The 16,190-nt window shown below is 34.8% G+C and overlaps 1 pseudogene; it reads left to right on the plus strand.

Moving 5' to 3' along the window:
• Nucleotides 1-1,677: 1,677 nt before the first annotated feature.
• On the plus strand, nucleotides 1,678-2,604 carry LOC148843477 (mitogen-activated protein kinase kinase kinase 20 pseudogene; annotated as a pseudogene).
• The last annotated feature ends 13,586 nt before the right edge of the window (nucleotides 2,605-16,190 follow it).

The following is a 16,190-nucleotide window of genomic DNA, read 5'->3' on the forward strand; positions in this document are numbered from 1 at the left end:
TCCACATCCATGGTCGTGTTGTGCTACCTCCGTAGCCCCAACCTTATCCTCTTGGCCACGTCAGCCTTACGTCACGCGGATAAGCACGACCAAGAAAAGGAGAGGACAACTCTGTTGGGGATTAGGACTCTATCCCAAAGACCTTGGCAATTAACCTCATCCCAGCAACCCCGGAAGCCTAACCCAACCATGGCAATAAAACAGTACCTCCTACTCAAGGTAGGGGATTCTAGACTTCTAACACCTATACTGTTACTCTACTCGGACCAGCAACCTTATTGCTTGGCCCAACCACTGACATCTTTCTACTAACTTGAGCATTGGAGTATCTACCTGTGGATAACTCCTTGGGCCTCTGACTTCCTTTCTTGTTCACAGGTCTTGAAGTGTGGCTCCATCCTTCCACCTCGGCTCTGCCCTATTGGCAAGGACTATCTGATTACCTCCCATGATTCGTGCACCACCTCAGATCAAGAAGCATCAGTTGTGGATTTATGTAGGCACTACAGTTATTATTATTATTATTATTGGTAATGAGCTATTGAGGTACAGTGCAGGGGATAAACCACCCCAAACTGGAGTTAAGGTAATACATTCAAAATTAATAAAATAAATAAAGGTAATTAAAATAATTTCTTACAATTAATAATAAATAGTAAACGATATTAGAATTGGGAATTATACAAATTTTAAAACAGTAACATAAATTAAAATTTATGAAAATTATTAAATAAAGATGCATTTAACGGAGTTTATATAAGGACATATAAATTAAAAAATGATGCTTGGGTTGGATTTGAACCAACTTCGCCAATTGGAAATGTCATCAGACTCTTTTGGCTTCAATTTCGATACACAAAACCCGTGCATCGCACGGGGTCCCGACTAGTTGGTCACTTAAACGGGAAAGCGTCACTAATTTATAAAGTTACGTTTTTGTGACGGTTTTCAACGAGTGTTTGTACACTTGTTACAGCCTATCAACCGGTATATCATAAAAAAGAGATCATCGGATGGTGTTCAACAAAATTCACGGGATGTTTTGATTGGTCAAATTTCTGCCGATTGAACAAAGATTCGATTCGAGCACTACTAGCCGTTGTGAGTTCTGGAGCAACGGCCAGTGACAGGCAGTGAAAGGAAAATCGTTTGGAAATTGTATATGGAGTTGTCCGAAGTTCCGAGTCGGTGGATTCTTATTCTCCAAAGTACCCTTTATTTTTTGTTGTTTTCTATTACCTATTGACTATATTACCCCCGAAGACTTCTACGTGCATTTCCCAATTTCATTCCCAAAGAACCGATTGCCGTGTTATTTGAAAGCGTAGTTAGAGAGAGTTAGAGTCGGTGCGGACAGTGAAACCTAATAAATACCCTGATTCTTGAACCCTGCTCGATTCCTGAGTCCATTTTACTTCTCCCGATCGTTCATTTTGATTTCTCTGTAAAAACCAACGTAAATTGTTCGATTGTTTGGTTCTTCTTCAGTGGGGTTCGCTGGTTTTGATTATCCGTTCGTACTTCACTATCATCCAAGGATTTGAACTGCGCGTTCCTTACTTCTGGTAAGTGTAATGTCTTTTGCTTTTCTTGATTGTCTGTTTTCAGTGATCAAAACCCTAAAGTGAGTTTTCATTTCTCTGCAGTTTGGTGGTGTAGAACAAAGCTTGGAAAGCGATGAAGCGGAAACAGCAAGAGAAGCCTCAGGACAAGAGAGACTACGAGAATAATGGTGAGTCATGGTTGAGAGGGAAGACGATTGGCCGAGGGGGGTTTTCCAGGGTTTCTCTGGCTATGACAAGGAGAGTCAACACACGTCGATGCAACTTGCCGCCGATTATGGCTGTGAAATGGGCGGAGATCCTTCAATCGGATACGCTCCAGGAGGAGAGAGAAGTTCTGGCCGACCTAGATGGATGCCCTCATATCGTTCACTGCTTTGGCGATGAAGTCACCTTTGGGAACAACGAGCTTTACTTTAACTTGCTACTGGAGTACGGTTCTGGAGGATCTCTAGCCCAACATATAAAGAGATCGAATGGTGGGTTACCTGAATCCGAAGTGAAGCGCTATACGAAGTCGATTCTTGAAGGGCTCGTTTACATTCATTCTCGTGGCTATGTCCACTGCGATATCAAGTCTGCCAATATCATTCTCGTTCCTTCCTCTACATTTTCCTTCTCTTTGTCTTCCCGAAAGCGAACGACCAGGAGCTATTGCTACGTTGTAAAGATTGCAGATTTTGGATTAGCGAAGAAGGTTCAGCAGAAGAAATTGAAGAGTGGTTGGAGAGGCACTCCTCTGTACTTGTCACCGGAAGTTGTTAGAGATGGTATACAGGAGGCTCCCGCTGATATATGGGCTCTAGGTTGCACTGTGGCAGAGATGATAACTGGGAAGCCGGCATTGAGTTGCAAAGTCGGTTCGGATGTTAATTGTATTCTGTTTGAGATAAGCTCTGGTTTTTCCTTGCCAGAGGTACCCAGTGAGATGTCAGACGAGGGCAAGGATTTTCTGAATATGTGTTTCATGAAGAATGCTGAGTTGAGATGGACAGCGAAGATGCTCTTGAATCACCCATTCATTGCAGGAGATGGTATTTAAGAATTATAGGAGGCTCAGTTTGTGCAGGAGATAGGTTTTTTTTGGTTTCTCCTGGGTTAAGAGGCTGAGCCGATGGTTTATTTTATGTGATTCATTTTTGTTCTTCATTTGGCACCATATTTTTTTTTTTTTTTTGTGAAGTGCAATTTTACAAAAGTCTATTTTATACATCAATACAAAATTATACTCTTTGCTCAATAAATTAAATTCTGAGAGAACTATCTCATCATTGTACCCTGAAACAAAAGGTTATCCATGTTATTGTTGATGTTAAATGAAAAAAGAAGGAAGGTGAATTTGAATTGTTACTTCGCTTATGCATAACCGGAAGCCTATTTAGAATGATAATTGTACTACTACTTTTACTTAATATTTTCTAAATCATTTTCTTCCTTTCTTCATTCCCAAATATTTTATAGTCTCAGGTTTTCTTTCCTTGTATTCAAATATTTATTAAGAAGAATTAATTGTCATACTTTTCTTTCAATTCTTTACTTTGTTTCTTTATTATTTTATACTTCATTTAGTTGCCATATTGTCAAGCAGAAGTGATAGCTTTAGTTCTTAATATCAACAAACTACCCATCATTATCTCAAAGAGTTTTTTTGTTTTTTTTTTTTTTGGTACAAATCTCAAAGAGCTGTTCAGGAATAATTAAACAGGGTACCATTTTCAGGTTTACTTTGTAAATGTACAACTTCTTTTTCTTTTTAAATGTCCCGATAATTCTTCCTTAAGATGTATTATAATGGTTTCTTTATTGCAAGTATATAATTGGAAATTTCTCATCTGAAAAATTTACAGTTCTTACAGAATTTCAGGCTTTAGTTTTACTATTGAGATTGTTTAATGAATTTAAGGAGGCTTGATTGAGTTCAATGCAACACCTCTGGGTGTCCTTGAGATTTTTAGTTTCAGCAGTAGTAAAGGCAACACCACATGTGAGTTTTTCAGGCAAAAATTGTTTGAGTAACTTTGGTTTCAGCGGTTTTATATGATATAATTTATTTGGATAAGGAGAACAACAGGAGGGAGAGACTGTTATTAGTGGGCGGGTAAGAAATTTTTCTATCATTTAAAAGGTATTATTTACCTAGGTATCCGATACTTTTAGAAAATTTACTTACTGTGGTACCCTGTATAACCTATACAGATAAAGAGATCGTAATCATTTATCTGATTGATCAATTTACCCCAAAGAAATACTGATAAATGAACAAAGCATTAATTTTTACTAAGGCTAAGTTTGGAAAGAGTACAAATACAAATATTTAGACTGCAAAACCTTGTGTTTTATATTATTTTATATATATTAGTAAACATGTACGTGTTTTTGCACATGACAGTATCTCCAAGACAAAATTATTTATAATTCATTGACAGTTTTTGAATATTTATAAGTGGACAGTTTCTTAACTGTTATTAGTGGGCAGTTTTTGGAGTAAGAGTAAAGGACATGTATGCCATTTTTATGCCCGTTGTATGTTGCTTAGATAATGGGTAAAAATGTTTAATGAAAAGTCCAAGAAATGGGGCTATTCATTCTTTTATTAGTAGTATAGATTTACACTGCTTCCAAACTGAGCCTAAACCAAATACATTATTAGGGTAATTGTGCAATTTTGTTTGTTATCATAGGTTGGGTGGGGGTGGGAGCAGTTCTAGGTTTCTTTTCTATGTCATGCACGCCAATCAATGCTGCTGATGTGTAGCTTGGATATGAAAATGACTCTAAATTAGTCATTGATGGTTTTAAAAACATTTGTGGCCACAAGGTGCCAACGAGTCGGTTGGTAAGGTTTCCTGCTGGTTGTAGCGGAGATTTGAGATTGAACCCGCCTGCACTTGGGTTGGGGGTTATGGGTCCAGGGATGGGCTACCCCTGTTGTGTAGCCCTTCAAAGGATATAAAAAACGTTTGTGGCATTTTTTAATTATTTTGATAATTAAAAGCTCTTTGAAGCTCAAGTCTGTTAATGAAAATTCGGAGGCTCAATGTTATTTGCTTGAGTCACACTACGCCAGGCTTGTGTAGCCCACTTATTTCTTGTTTTTGATCTCTATCAATAATAAAAAAATAAAATTGAAAGAAAAAAATACAGCCTTATATTTTTCTTATTTGTTTTTCTGAGAAAAAAGTTTTACAAACAATAGTTCTCTACTTTTTTTGATAATATCAATATATCATTTTTAAACCATACAACTTCAAAATATCATTTTTTATGCTGATGTTATAAAGCATTTTATCAGAGATATCATCTTGGAGTGGGTCTTAATGTTTTTCATTATTGTTTTCATAACCACATTAAATTCAGGGAAAAAACTCTTTTCAAATTTTTATGCATCAAAGCACAACACAACCACGCACCAACACTGTTGAATGGATTACACATCACACCATATTTCAATTAAACGCCGAATCATAGATTAATTTGAACTAAAAAACAAGAGAGAGAGAGAGAGAATTAATCAACTTTTGTGTTGAGGCTTTGATGGGCTTGTGCTTCATAACAAAGATTGATTCCATAACATTCTTGGGCCCATTTGAGTCTTTGACTTCTTCTCCCTCCCTCAATTGTAAAAGGGGTAAAGCCAAATTCATTCATTAACCTTCCATGTCTTGGTTTACAAACCTCTCTTGCATAAGAGCAAAAATCAAAAGCAATTAAGTCCCTAATACACGAGCGGTCTCACCAGACTAGAAAGAAAGACTAACCGTGCCTAATTTCACAAGATGCTGATCACCTGATTATGAGTCCTTGAGTGTTCACTGAGTGTGTTCACAATGATATGCCGACTAGATCCGGACTAGAAACCAGCCCAGATCAAGTGAGCACAGAAGATGGACACAATAAATAATTGCGTAGAAATTCTTTAGCCACCAGTTGCTTAAAATATTGAAAAAGTTCAAAAACAACTTTTAATACAGTTGTGAGAATATTTATTGTGTGGTTACAATGCTGTGCCTATTCGATATGGAAACTCTTGAAACATGATTAACCAACACAGAAGCAAAAGATGGGAAGAACCTCTAGAAATCAGGCACATACATATGGGAAAGGGGGAAGAGTCCTCGAACAGGATTTGGATTAGTTTTAAGAGCATCTTCCTTTGGAGTAATTTGCACCATGAGTGCATCTAGGCTCGTTTTCCCCAATGAGTGTGACCGCATTTTGAATCTAGGCCTGCTTTCAGCCCATCTTTTTTCTTAATAAATGAATATAAGATTAAAATTTTGATATGACACACCCCCTATATATATTATAGGGTGTCAGATACACCTCTGGCAAGGCATAATCATACTTTTGAACCATAAATGAAATCGATTTACTGCTAGCTAGAGCATTGGACTGTGCCATCAAAAATTCACAACATCATAGGACAATCTAGTGAATAGTCTTTTGCAAGAACATACATTGCTGAGAGCATTATTCAAAAAGGAAAAGACCAAGGGTCCATTTGGTTCCCCAAATAAGTGTTTAGAATCAAAATTGGAAAGACACGTTCCAATTCCAGTCGTTTTTTGGTGGGAGTGGTTTCTGATTGCCCATTCTTTGGGGAATGGGATCTCCCCATGGAGGAATGGGATGGGATTCCCATTATGGAGTCTACCAAGAAGTAAAAGCTCTTGCCAAAAAACCTCCCTAGCCTAATAACAATAAAATATTAGGCACCATTTGATTCATGGGAATAGGGGTCTGGAATCGGAATCGGAATGAATTATTTCGATTCCAACTGCTAGAATGGCATTCTCCCATTTGAGGGATTGGCCATTCCCTATCCCTCCCTTGGAAATGACATTTGTGCTGATTTTAATTCTCATTCTCATTCCTGTCTGAACCAAGCAAATTATGGGAATGGACCATTTCGATTCCAATTCCAGTGGGTTTCAATTCCTATTCCAACTGCAAACCAAACAGACCCTTAGAAGAATAATAAAATATCAATAAATTAATAATAAAAATAAAAAAAAATTAAATTATAACAATTTTGTATTGATTTCGGTTACAACTCCAAATAAACCAAACAGTTATGAATAGAATTCAACTCCAATTCCCGTTTGAACCAAACAGGCATTGGGAATAAGCAATTGGAATTCCAGTTTAAAGAGAGATTCTAGTCATTCTAATTTAAACATTCTATGACAAACTTACAATTTGTTAATTATGCGATTTTTTTCACTGTTATAATTAAATTTACATTACTGTATTTAAAGGACGCAAACCTTTTTCTACCTTTTCTACTTAATTAAAGTGGGGTTAAAACTTAAAGTTAAAACCCATGTCCACTGCACGCCCTAAAAAACTTGATGGAAATCCATTAATTGGCAGTCCCATCAATGCTTCTTTCTATTTTAACATCTGTTCAATCTTTTTGTACCCAAACCTCCTTTACCCCCTCCATCCAGTCCATCCTAACTCCTCTTATGGCTACCTAGATGCAATCCACCTAATATATATGGATAAATATTTATATGCATATTTAGCATGGACCTATTGACCAACCTGAGCCTCGTCTTGGCCCAGCCCATCCGACTTGCACCCCAAGATGCAAGTGGTTACTGGTCAAGAGTCTAGGTTTCACTGAGGTGACCTGTAAAGACCATGAGCCCACGAGCCAGTTGATCCAACTCAATGCCTTGTTTGACAGTAACTTGTTGACACTAAAGGAAAAAAAATAAAAATAAAAACAGAAGAAGGTTTATACATGTGATAGATTTATAACTTTGGTTCCGAAAATTTGTTTAAAAGAATTTCAAGATACATGCCCCTACCAAATGTGCAACTTACACATAGGTGGAATTGAATTCAAATTATAATTCCTGATTGTTTCACCATTAACCTTCTAAAACAGAAGGATAATTAAAATAAAATAAGTCATTATTCATAGCACCTTTAAGTAAACTAATGATAGAATTCCAATGGGTATTATTAGTTAAAAATCCTATCTACTTTACCTATCTATTGCATAAGCAATAAGGACAATTCTTTAACAATACAACAAATTGTCAATTACTCATGAAATATTTCAATGGAGGCCAACATTTTAAAAAATGATCCGGAAATGAAACTGTTCTAGTCACTGATTTTTGGATTGATGGTCTGACCGTTCGGTTCGAATGAATAATTCATTCTAATAAATAAATTAAAAAAAAATAGGTCAAAAACTTTTGAATATGTCAATGAATCAATGGTTCGATTGCCTAACTTAATGGATTATTGACTTTTTCAATTATTTTTGACTAAAGAACGAATTTAAGATAAAACAGAACCGGTTGCCCAAACGATTCCCAGACAAAATAATCCAACCATCCAGGTCAACAGTGGTTTAAAAACTTTAATGGAGACCAAGATATAAAAATGATGCGTGGTTTAAAAACATGAATGGAAATTATTGTATCTTATATACTATTTTTGTCGGTTTTTGTCATGGGGAACAATTTTAGGTATCTGTCAAATGGTGTCGTTGTTATGTGAGAAAGGCTCCACGTTGTACAATATAAGAGGGCCTGGTGGCCCTGGTCTACCTGGAAGACGAAGGGTTGACGGGAAACAAATGAAAAGAAGAATGACGGTTCAGCCCAGGATTAGAATTTATAGAAAAGTACTGTTGGATAGGTGTTAGATCGGAATTTATGTCAATTCGTGGGCGAAGTTAATGTATAGAATGTGGGTTTTTGACATTTTAAATATTTATAGCTTTATAGTGGAAATCAGAAATTTGCATTGGGCCTGTCTGTTCTTTTTCGCAAATAAAAAGAGACAGGTGAGACTGTGATTTCCTTTTATTTATATAACCCCTTCTTAGGTAGCCCATGCCCTCATTATTGAGATCGGCTTTTATCAGGAAAAATCTGTGCCCACACCGATCTAACAACCTTTCCCAACCTTACATTAGGAATATCTCTCCATAAAATAAAGCACATCAGTATGGAGATATTCTCAATGCGAGGCAGTAAACGTCATTGCATCCTTTCAGAGGTTTTCATAGGAGCTTCGATCCTAAGGGCCTGGAAGACTGAGTTGACGGGAAAACAAATAAAAAGGGAGAGATAAGAGGCAAAGGTCACTTTCTTAGTCCCTGATTGAGTAGTGATTTGGTAGTAGGTGAATAATGAATTAAGTGTATATTATTTTTAAGATAGGGATGCAAATGAATCAAGGCAAAAAGGTTGGATTGGAGGTTCTTCAGTTCACAAAACCCTGCAGAGCAGTAGTGAATTAAGTGTATATTATTTTTAAGATAGGGCTGCAAATGAATCAAGGCAAAAAGGTTGGATTGGAGGTGGCATTGAACACACACAAGATGCATATGCATAGTACTCGCACACTAATTTGGAGCAAATCCAAATTCAAATAAAGCAATTTCAATTCTACAAATAAGTTTGCTAAGATTGTAAATTAAGCCTATGAGGTTTATAATTAAGCATAGACTTTTCACCTTAGGCATAAATAAAATTAATCAAAACTAAGGCTCGGTTTGCAAGGAGTAGAACTACAAATTTGTAGAGTCAAAACCTTGTATTTTGTATTATTTTTTATGTATTTGTGCTGTATATGTTTGTAGTTGTACTCTTTCCAAACTTAGCCTAAATTGTTTGTTTTTGAAAATGATGTCTACAACAGGCTTAGAATTGTGTTGCAATCTTTTTATAAATATATAGGGGTGAATTACATGAATCTCCCTTATTTTTTCTGACAAATGCTTTCAAATTCCACCCTTGACATTTTGGAGGTCATACAGCAAGCAGATTCCTTTTTTTGGTTTGACTTAACATTTTAAATTTCCTCATCTGCCCATTTGCCTATAAGGCTCAGTTTGGAAGGAGTACCAATACAAATATGTAGAGTGCAAATACATACAAAATACAAGGTTTTACACTTTACATATTTGTATTTGCACTCCTTCCAAACTTAGCCTAAATGACAATATTGGAGTGTCTATCAATTGGTAAGTGTTTAATCACCAAAAATACCACAAAAGTCTCTTTTACATATTTCAATAAACAATAAAATTTAAAGTTCCTTTTTATGGTATTTTGTTTATAAATACTCCAATATTATCAAATTATCATTTAAGGGACAATTGGAAAATTTAAAGTGGTTAAAAATATGACATACATCATCATTTTTTGGTTAGGTTGTTAGCATTAAATTAGTGAAAATGGAAGGGATCTGTTTCTGTAATTTCTTTGAAATGTCAAAGGTGGACTTTGAAGAGATCAAAGTATACAAGGGAGGTTAATGCAGGTATCAGAAAATTGATACAAAAGGGAGATGAGTAATTTTCCTCTCTCTCTCTCTCTCTCTCTCTCTCTCTCTATATATATATATATATATATAGGTGGCCTTTAAAAGTAGGGTAAAATACAAAAAACCCCCCTGAAGTTTCTGATAATTATAAAAACCTCCCCTATAGTTTCATTTTAACAAATACCTCCCCTGAACTTTTGAGAAATTCAACAAAAACCTCCCTTCCGTCATTGTTCCAGACGGAAAACGTTAGATTGATGCACCAGTTTTTTCCAAATACCCATTCTACCATTTTATAAATTATTTTACATATAAAATTACTGAAATAACACCACTTTAACTCAACAAAAAAACATATTTCAGTAATTTTGTATGTAAAATTACTGAAATAATCATTAAAAGAGGTTTTTGTTGATGCCTGGGAGGTTTTTATGATTGTCGGAAACTTCAGGGGAGGTTTTTGTATTTTACCCTCAAAAGTATTAGGTCATGCCTCTATTAGATCTACTTTGGAGATTAATCTCTTTTCTTGCATATGTAAAGTATTTTAATTTTGAAAATGGAGTATGCATCAATGCATCATCATTTATATACCCAACAAAAAAAGAGTTTTTCATATACCTTGCAATAAATTCGAGCCACTAAGCTGCTGATTCACACTCAAATCAAGAACCTCCAAATTGATCAGATTCACCAGTTCTGAATTAATTAGCAAAACAAATTTAAAAGAATAAGAGGACCAGAATTTGAATATTAAAAGGCTTAATGTAACAAATTATGAGTAGATGTACCAAGTATACATTAAAATGCATCCAAAATCAAGGGGAAAAAATGCTTTCACTTCTAAAAAAGGAGAGAAAGTAACCTCCACAATTATATATATATTATAATTGAGCCTAAGTCGATTAGGCTCGTAAGCCTTGTAAGCCGAATTATATTAGGCTTGAGCTTTGCTCGATTAAAAATGAGCCTATAAATTAAACTTGGCTTGAGACTTGATTTAGGCCAAGCTTAATCAAAATTTTCATGAGCCGAACTCAAATAGCTTGTGAAAGGCTGAATTCATTTCTACCCCTATAAGTAGGATATCTGGAATGATATACTTAGCCCTTACGTCTTGATTTCCTCTCAAATCCTGTATATATGGACTTACGTGGCCACTGCAAATCAATGAGGATCGCAGGAATCCCATTGAGAAATTTAAAATTTTAAAAAGAAAATAGAAACCAACATCTACATACCTTGCGCAAGAAAGGAATCCATCAGGTCGTTGAACTTAAAAGAGAGTTTCTTAAGGGATGTGAGAGCACCCAAAGACGGCAGCATGCTGTTATTGAATCTATTCAAACTCAAGTCCAAGACCTCAAGCTTTTTCAGTCGAGCCAACTCTTCAAAGCCTGCAGGGGGGTATTACAGAAAAAAAAACATACACGCTTAGTAGTTAATAAATCTACATGCATTAAACTAGAGAAATATTGGTTATTGGAAATCCTGGTCTCTGCAAATTATTGGTGCTAAATTAAAACTCCGTCGATTTCTTGATCCATTGTTGAGCTGGTTAGAATCGACCAAACTTTCCGAAACGTATCCGAACGGCATGATCAAGATATAGAGAGCAGGTTGGACTTATGGGAAAGATAGAAGTGATCAAAAACAAAAAGATGAAATGTTGAATCAGAAGAAGTGAAATAATGAATGACCTGTTGCTGAAGCACTACAAGGCCCATTAGTCTTCTCAATGTTTCATACAAAGTGATTGTTAAAATAATCGTCAATCAAATGAAGTTGTTGCTATCTAAGATTATTGGTCCAATCCAGAATGTCTTTTCATTGGATCCCCAAATTATATACAACATTATTACCCAAAAGGTTGTACGTTGTTTCTATGAAAAAAACGAAGGAAACATTTTCAATTCTTATTACTGTAACCTGATCAATCAAAAGCTTATTATCGAGTAGAATGAGACTTTCTACTTCTGGACACTTCTCTCGCTGGTTTCTCACAATCATTTTGTACACACATCGAGAATTGTATAGTTGCTATCCTTATGAATGGAGAACCTGAAACAAGTGAACAAGGCACAAGGGTGTCTTTTATCTCCATTTCTCAAGCTAAACCATCTCTTTTTTGTGTATTGGCATGCTTGTATTTGGACGGTGTACAACCAAAGAGGTTACTTGTTTGAATGCACTATTGAACTTATTTTCAGTGGTCCAATCAAGCTGTAAATTTAATCCCACATCTATTGTATAGCCGGGATCCAATGGCCAACGAATGCATTACTACTTTCACCTGACCCAATTAGATGCTATGCTAATTAGATGTCATACACCTTAAGTTTATGTTTGGTTTGAAGAAAAAAAAATAAAGAAAGAAAAGGAAAGGAAAGAAAAGAATATCTTTTTAAATCTTGTATATGTTTTTCTGTATTTCTCTTTCTTTTTCTATTCTTTTTCTTTAAATCAAACATAGCCTAAAATTCTAGTGGTGACAAGTGAACAGTCTTTATTTCATTGATGGCACCCTTAAGAGACCATGAGCCCATGACCTAATTGATCCAACTCAAAACTTTGTTTGACTCAGTAGCACGAATCAAAAAGGAAAAAAACAAAAAAAAAAAAGTGATCAAGAAAATTAATACATGTATTGTCTGATGATTGGACTGTAATTAATATGCAAAAATATAGAATACCATTTCATAGTACAGGAATTGGATTGGACAGGGAGTTGGAATATGAACGAATTAAATTAAATTCGAACCGTAGAAGCACGTACAGAATTATAATAGCATTAATAGTATTCAAACAAGTTTTGTGGTGTTGACCGCACTTCAGCTCCATCTCTCCACCGAAAATTGCACTTCAGCTCCATTTTTATTTTTATAAAAGTACTTTCGTAAAAATGGTTAAGTACTTTTGTAAAAGTGTTTTTATAAAAGTACTTCCATAAAAGTGCCTTTATAAAAGTATTTCCGTAAAAGTGCTTTCATAAATGTACTTTCATAAAAGTGTTTTCATGTAAAAATGCTTTCATAAAAGTATTTCTGTAAAAGTGCTTTCATAAATGTATTTCCATAAAAGTGTTTTCATGTAAAAGTGCCTTTATAAAAGTATTTCCGTAAAAGTGTTTTCATGTAAAAGTACTTTAATAAAAGTGCATTCACAAAAGAGCTTTCATGCAAAAGTAGTTTTATAAAAGTGATTTCATAAAAGTAATTTTGTTTTAAACAAGTGCTTTCATAAAAGTACTTTCGTAAAAGTGTTTTCGCAAAAGTAAACATCTTTGACAATAATTTTATAGGTAGAGTTTCCTCAAAGAATGAAATGAGCAAGATGGGGCATGATTATTTTTCATGTTGTAGGCTAGTCAATTTTTATGCTATGGGGTTGTTTTTTAATTCTAAAAAGAATGTGGCCATTGGCAAGAATTTTGTAACGAAACACTCTAATGTTATTCGTTCTTGTCCATTCTTACCTAGAATGAAAATGAATTAAGAGAATGAGGCTTAGGTGGTGTTTGATAAATCTGAAAATTCAGATATGAAAAGTTAAAAATATATTAAATGTGTCTGAAATTTGAAAAGAGGCATAGTTGCTTTTCTACATTTTAGAGGATCTGAATCCATAAGTTTATTTGTGTTGGATCAACCCTTTACCATCTGAAATTTACTAATTTTACTATTTTACCCCTAAAACATACAACTTGAAAATGTTGAATTCAATTTACATTATCTCGTAAAAAATAATTTTCAATCTCAAAATAATATTGAAACAATACAAATAAAAAATAAAAAATTAATAACTATTAATTAATAAATGAAATGATTAAAATTAAAAAAAAATTAATGATTATAAAAATATTAAAATAATTAATAATTAATAATTTACACAAATAAAAATTAAAATAATTTTTAAAAATTAGTGAAATAATTAAAAATTACTAGTTAATAAAAATAATTAGTAATTAATAAATAACACAAATAAATTTAATAAAAAATAATTAATGTTTAATAAAAATATTAAAATAATTAATAAAATAATTTTTAATTAATAATTAATAAAAGCATTCTTATTATTATTCACCGAAGTACCGAACCACCACTGCTGCTTGTTGCAGTGGCGGTGGCGGTGGTGGGAAGACAGGGGAGGGAGAGAGAGGGAGAGGGAGAGAGCAAGACGAGAGTGAGAAGATAGGGTGAGAGAGAGAGAGAGCCGCCACTGGGGGGAGAAAGAGAAGACAACGACAGTGGCGGTGGTGGAAAGATAGGGGAGAGAGAGAGCGAGAGAAGACAGGTAGAGAGAGAGAGAGAGAGAGACAGGGGATAGAGAATCGCCGCTACAAGGAAGGTTCTTCAATTGCTCCAGAAACATGGTTTCTTCCAAGGCCCGGATAGGAGGTTGGGTAGAAGGTTTTTGGATATTCTTGAAGGTTTGGGGGTTGCAGGGGCGGTGGCAGGAAGATAGGGCAGAGAGAGAGAGACCGAGAGAGAGATTGAGAGAGAGAGAGAGAGCCATAGAGAAAGAGAGGTTGATTGTTTGTTTTCTAGGTTTGGGGGTATCAGGGGTAACTCGAATCATTTACGAAAAATTATAAGGATATTTTGGACATTGGATTAGCTCTCAAATGTGTCTGAACATGTTAAGAGCTGGCCCAAGGTCTATGATTTTCAGATCTGAAAATCAGTTTCAGACCCAATTTAAGAGGTACAACAAAACAAGGGGTGAGGTCTGAAAAGTAATATTTTCAAATTCAGACCTCTAAAAAGTACAATCAAACGGCACCTTAAAACAATAAACCAAATTAAACATGAACTTAAAAACAAATGAAAGCAAAAATTTTCATGTTATACAACGCCTCGTCGGTATTGAGGCTTATCGAGGTATATAATTAGTAAATAAGGGTATACTTAATTGGTTAAGTTTTTTTCTACAGTTTAGCTTTGCTTTAATTTGACTTTATTTGGCCGCATGGCTTTGACATTTGGGTTTAATTTATTGAATCGTGTGACATCATTTAACAATTCTAGCGAAATGTTTATTTAAACTTGAATTAGACATTTTCTGTATATAATTAGTCAGTGGTTAATTGAAAAAGATGTAGATCAGTAAATTATACTCAATTTCAGCAAAGGGCCTAATGCAACTTTGTTCCCCAAACTTTAAAATATGACAATTTAATATGAAACTTTCAAAGCATGTCAATTCAGTATGCAGCTGTTAATCAATTATTAATTAGCTATTAAGTGGCATTTGAAATGATACAAATGTATTTTGAGTGTTATCTAATTTTCTGTATCAATTATTCAAATGTTGACAAAGCAAAAGGGTCACATCTCAATGCGCATTCTAAACCCCCAACTTTTTTTAATAGAAGAGGCAAGGATTTGGGACTGTTAATTTTTTTATCAACATTTGGATGGTTAATAAAGATAGTTAGATGACACTTGAAATGCATTTATGTCTTTTCAAATGCCACTTAGCAGTTAGTTAACGGTGTACTAATTAAATTGGCATGTTTTAAAAGTTCGAGTATTGAATTATCGCATTTTAAAGTTCGAGAGCCAAAGTGGCACTAAACCCAAAGTACAGAATACTAATTGAGAATTTTCTCCTTTAAAAAAGTTAATCAATTCAACTTGCAAAATAACCGACAAACACAATCCCAATAATGAAAAATTGCAAACAGAATTTCCAGCATCGTTGTAAAGTATCATGTATTCCACTTCATTAATCCCAAAAATTTCAATGGTCTAATCTTCAAATTAAATAGGAAATAAAGAAAAAAAAATAGAAGTTACACTCAAAGTGGAAATCTAGGATGACAGGGACCGAGGGTGTTAGAGAGTGTGGAACGGTGGAAGAGGAAAGAAGTGCTATTAGTAGAGAGTTTAAAGCTGGGCATGGCTTTGATGAATTGGACTTAATTTCGTCAAAGGAGTGATGAAGAAAATGAACTTTCCAATAAAGTGATGTAATTTACCAATCAAGTGCTGGCTGGTTGGTGTGTTAATTGGTTTTTTCCAATTAGGGTTGTTCATAAGAAGACCCAATCCGACCAAACCGATCAATTCAGACCGACCCAATCTGAGTCGATCAGGTTTTCTTCAGCGCCGGTTGGTTTTGGTTTTCATGCGTGAAAACTGAAACTGACCCGAACCGAACCAATTTTGTAGTTAGTTCCTAGTTATTAGTTACAACCTACTTAGTTCCTACTTAACTAAGTTGTCTCTATCCTAGTTACAGCATAACTTAACTTCTAGTCTTCTAGTTAGAAATGACATTAATGGCAAGTATTGTAAGACAACTAGACAAGGATTTCTTTTGGAAAAGTTT

The sequence above is a fragment of the Nelumbo lutea genome, chromosome 8, assembly GCF_056320005.1.
Source record: "Nelumbo lutea isolate HS-2025 chromosome 8, American lotus-T2T, whole genome shotgun sequence".
NCBI classification, from domain to species: Eukaryota; Viridiplantae; Streptophyta; class Magnoliopsida; order Proteales; family Nelumbonaceae; genus Nelumbo; species Nelumbo lutea.